This window comes from Hydractinia symbiolongicarpus, chromosome 4 (genome assembly GCF_029227915.1).
Source record: "Hydractinia symbiolongicarpus strain clone_291-10 chromosome 4, HSymV2.1, whole genome shotgun sequence".
Taxonomy (NCBI): domain Eukaryota; kingdom Metazoa; phylum Cnidaria; class Hydrozoa; order Anthoathecata; family Hydractiniidae; genus Hydractinia; species Hydractinia symbiolongicarpus.
Window position 1 is genome coordinate 25,363,466 of NC_079878.1, and position 5,479 is coordinate 25,368,944.

Below are 5,479 nucleotides of genomic sequence, written 5' to 3' on the forward strand. Positions count from 1 at the left end.
ATTCACAGACTAAATGGATCCTTCCATGAAGTGCTTCCCATTTATTTGTGTGCATGCGCTGAATCACTTTTTAAAAATGGTAACCATAGCTACGCCGAGCAAGGGAAAGACAATAGATTGCAACGCTTCGTTGATTTTAAGTTTTTAAATAGTTTATAGTACGCGCGGTTTTCTACATTGAGAATTTTTCTGAAGAGGAAGGAGCGATGTAGCCGGAGGAATAAGTAAGTTATAAAAAAGTTTATTGTTTTCTCCAGTATTTGACGTGGGAATTTTTCATGCGCATAATTAAATTCGCTATTTGCGTACCGCTAGAACTAGCGTGCACTCGAAAGTGTATGAATGAAGCGGGAGGCGGGTCAATAATGCGTAGTCCAATTTCGTTTCAATTTATTGTGCGACCACCATTTCTAGAAATCGTGGTCCAATACTTTTTTCTAATTTAAGATACAAACATTAGATACAAACATCAGGTAATTCTAAAATGCATAGCTGATTTGGAAAAAAACTTTCCTGCTAATTTTATTTCTGCGTTTAAGAGAAAATTTCCTGATAATATATCACATGGTAAAGAAAGAATCGATATAATGGAAAACGTTACTGTTAAGTTAATCCATTTGATTTGATTCCGATTAAGCCAAAAACGTTGCTTTACTGCCAAAACATTTTATGGAAAGAAATTTTAACTTCGTATAATTATAACATATATTCCTGTTGCATATATGATATTTACAATTTGCGTATTTTGTGATGTTTATTTTATGGCTTCCATTATATTCATTCTAGGCTTTAGAAATTTGTGTTGTTTGTTTCTATATGCAATAAAACTAATCATACAATCAATGACTCACACTCTGTATACTAAGCATGTCACACTACTCCGTACTCTGAGCATGTCACACTCCGTATACTAAGTCTATTACACTCCGTATACTAGGCATGTCACACTTCGTATAGTATATTTCGCATATGAAGCATGTCACACTTCGTATAGTATACTTTGTATATGAAGCATATCACACTCCGTATGGCATACACCTTATACCACATTTTGGATACTCTGCATAGCAAATTCTGCATAACATGCTCTCAGTATCTCACAATCTGTTGCCATAATCCGTTTGCTGCAACCAAAAACTAATGTTCACACACTCCGTATAGCTACAAGGTACTTCGTATGTTTACGATGGACAAAAAAAGTATGACAAAGTTGTGCTTGTCTTTAACTTGATATTTATGATGATTATTTTTTTATTTTTTTCGGAAATAGTTTTAAACAGTCATATATTGCAATATTTCACTTTAAGAACATTTGTTGGCAAACTCATAGCAGCTATACGGAATATTACTCCGTATAAAAACCGATGTTAAACAAGGCTGTACAATATCGTCCATTGCAATACCCCATTTGTCCAAACTTGTCAACCTCGTTTCCAACCCTATCGTTCCTCTAAGGATTTCCGTGTTTCATAGAAACTCCATATCAGAAAGGCAAAAAGGGTGTTAAATTTCCCCGAGTTCTTGCCTTTCTGATAAGGTGACAAAGAAACCTGTTAACCCAACCTCGTCTCCAGGGCTTTTTAGGTCTTTATACGCCTAAAAAAGCCCTGGGGACGAAGTCGCTTTTAGCCGTTCAGTAAGCGCCAAAACATTTTTTGAACAAACCCGGGGGACAAAGATGCGAATAAGTCTAAACCCTACCCCACCAAAAAAAGTCTGGTTAGATGAACGCTCACATTACACAGAACCATATTTACTTGAATGTGAACCCTTTGAACGAGCTCCCCTTTTTAAGAAACAATATTTAACTTAAGCACCTGCTAGGCCATGAAATATGATAAAGTGTGACGAAAAAAGTGCTGCATAAAATTTACGAGATAGAAAAATCAAATCAATTTGATTTTGCGTAGCAAACAATTTTCATCAATTTGTGACTACGTTTCTTGGAAATCGGGAGTTGTAGTGAAATATTCAGCACCCCCGATTTATTCGGCACCCCCTTGGGTTTTAAAATATGTCTTTAAGAACCGGCTATTTTTCCGTTATTTCTCTCTTATTCTTACTTGGATTACTAGGCAGCACCCTTAAAAGCGTTGTCTGATGCTTCTCTTTGCAATTTGGGAAGTGGTGGGACATAATTTATGCATTCATACCCGACTCAAGTCGCTCTTAAAGAGTTAAGAGACAGTTAATGTCTCAGTATGGGAGGGGGTGCCAAATAATTCAGCCTTTCGCACCTGAATTATATGGCACCCCCAAAAATTTTCGGCAAATGATGAAGTCGTAAAAATTGGATGAGCGCCACTTAATTCATGCATCCATGACCGATTTATAAGTCACTTTTAAAGCGCTAAGAGACATTTGAGGTCTCTATATGGAAGGGGGTGCCAAATAATTCAGCCCTTCGCGCCTGAATTATATGGCACCCCCCCAAGACTTTCGGCAAATGATGAATTTCATGAAAATTGGATTAACGCCACTTAATTCATGCATCCATGCCCGATTTATAAGGCACTTTCAAAGAGTTAAGAACAGTTAATGTCTCAATATGGGAGGGGGTGCCAAATAATTCAGCCTTTCCTACCTGAATTATATGGCACCCCCAAAGACTTTTGGCAAATGATGAAGTTCGTAAAATTTGGATGAACGCCACTTAATTCATGCATCCACACCCGATTTATAAGTCACTTTTAAATTGCTAAGAGACATTTGAAGTCTCTATATGGAAGGGGGTACCAAATAATTCAGCCTTTCGTACCTGAATTATATGGCACCCTTCCAAGATTTTTGTCAAATGATGAAATGATAAAAATTGGATGAGCGCCACTTAATTTATGCATCCACGCCCGATTTATAAGTCACTTTTAAAGCGCTAAGAGACATTTGAAGTCTCTATATGGGAGGGGGTGCCAAATAATTCAACCCTTCATACCTGAATTATATGGCACCCCCCCCCCCCCCCAAGATTTTCGGAAATGATGAATTTCATGAAAATTGGATGAACGCCACTTAATTCATGCATCCATGCCCGATTTATAAGGCACTCTTAAAGAGTTAAGAGCAGTTAATGTCTCAATATGGGAGGGGGTGCGAAATACTTTAGCATTTCGTACCTGAATTATTTGGCACCCCACCAAGATTTTCGGCAAATGATGAAGTCATAAAAATTGGATAAGCGCCATTATTCATGCATTGATACCCGATTTATAACTCGCTCTTAAAGTTCTAAGAGACAGTTAATGTGTCAATATGGGAGGGGGTGCCAAATAATTCAGCTCTTCGTATCTGAATTATATGGAACCCCCAAGACTTTCGGCAAATGATGAATTTCATGAAAATTGGATGAACGCCACTTAATTCATGCATCCATGACCGACTTATAAGGCAGTCTTAAAAATTTAAGAGACAGTTAAAATCTTAATATAGGAGGGGGTGCCAAATAATTCAGCCTTTCCTACCTGAATTATATGGCACCCCCAAAGACTTTTGGCAAATGATGAAGTTCGTAAAATTTGGATGAACGCCACTTAATTCATGCATCCACACCCGATTTGTAAGTCACTTTTAAAGCCCTAAGAGACATTTGAAGTCTCTATATGGAGGGGGGTGCCAAATAATTCAGCCTTTCGCGCCTGAATTATATGGCACCCACCCCCCCCCCCCCCCTCCCCCCCCCACAAGATTTTCAGCAAATGATGAATTTCATGAAAATTGGATGAACGCCACTTAATTCATGCATCCATGACCGATTTATAAGTCACTTTTAAAGCGCTAAGAGACATTTGAGGTCTCTATCTGGAAGGGGGTGCCAAATAATTCAGCCCTTCGCGCCTGAATTATATGGCAGCCCCCCCAAGACTTTCGGCAAATGATGAATTTCATGAAAATTGGATGAACGCCACTTAATTCATGCATCCATGACCGATTTATAAGGCAGTCTTAAAAAGTTAAGAGACAGTTAACGTCTTAATATGGGAAGGGGTGCCAAATAATTCAGCCTTTCCTACCTGAATTATATGGCAACCCACAAGATTTTCGGCAAATGATGAAGTTCATAACAATTTGATGAGCGTCACTTAATTCATGCATCTATGCCCGATTTATAAGTCGCTCTTAAAGAGTTAAGAGACAGTTAATGTCTCAATATGGGAGGGGGTGCCAAATAATTCAGCCCTTCGTACCTGAATTATATGGCACCCCCCAAGACTTTCAGCAAATGATGAATTTCATGAAAATTGGATAAACGCCACTTAATTCATGCATCCATGACCGACTTATAAGGCAGTCTTAAAAATTTAAGAGACAGTTAAAGTCTCAATATGGGAGGGGGTGCCAAATAACTCAGCCTTTCGTACCTTTATTATATGGCACCCCCAAAGATTTTCGTCATATGATGAGTTCGTAAAAATTGGATGAACGCCACTTAATTCATGCATCCACACCCGATTTATAAGTTACTTTTAAAGCGCTACGAGACATTTCAGGTCTCTATATGGAAGGGGGTGCCAAATAATTCAGCCCTTTGCGCCTGAATTATATGGTACCCCCCAAGACTTTCGGCAAATGATGAATTTCATGAAAATTGGATGAACGCCACTTAATTCATGCATCTATGCCCGATTTATAAGTCACTCTTAAAGAGTTAAGAGACAGTTAATGTCTCAATATGGGAGGGTGTGCCAAATAACTCAGCCTTTCGTACCTGAATTATATGGCACCCCCCAAGATTTTTGGCAAATGATGAAGTTCGTAAAATTTGGATGAACGCCACTTAATTCATGCATCCACACTCGATTTATAAGTCACTTTTAAAGCGCTAAGAGACATTTGAAGTCTCTATATGGAAGGGGTGCCAAATAATTCAGCCTTTCGTACCTGAATTATATGGCACCCCCCAAGACTTTTGACAAGTGGTGAATTTCATAAAAAATGGATTGACGCCACTTAATTCATGCATCCACACCCGATTTGTAAGTCATTTTTAAAGGCCTAAGAGACAGTTAAAGTCTTAATATGGGAGGGGGTGCCAAATAATTCAGCCTTTCCTACCTGAATTAAATGGCACCCCACAAGATTTTCGGCGAATGATGAAGTTCACAACAATTTGATGAGCGTCACTTAATTCATGCATCTATGCCCGATTTATAAATCGCTCTTAAAGAGTTAAGAGACAGTTAATGTCTCAATATGGGAGGGGGTGCCAAATAATTCAGCCCTTCGAGTCTGAATTATATGGCACCCCCCAAGACTTTCGGCAAATGATGAATTTCATGAAAATTGGAAGAACGCCACTTAATTCATGCATCCACACCCGATTTATAAGTCACTTTTAAAGAGTTAAGAGACAGTTAATGTCTCAATATGGGAGGGGGTGCCAAATAATTCAGCCTTTCGTACCTGAAATATATGGCATCCCCCAAGATTTTCGTCATATGATGAAGTTCGTAAAAATTGGATGAACACCACTTATTTCATGCAT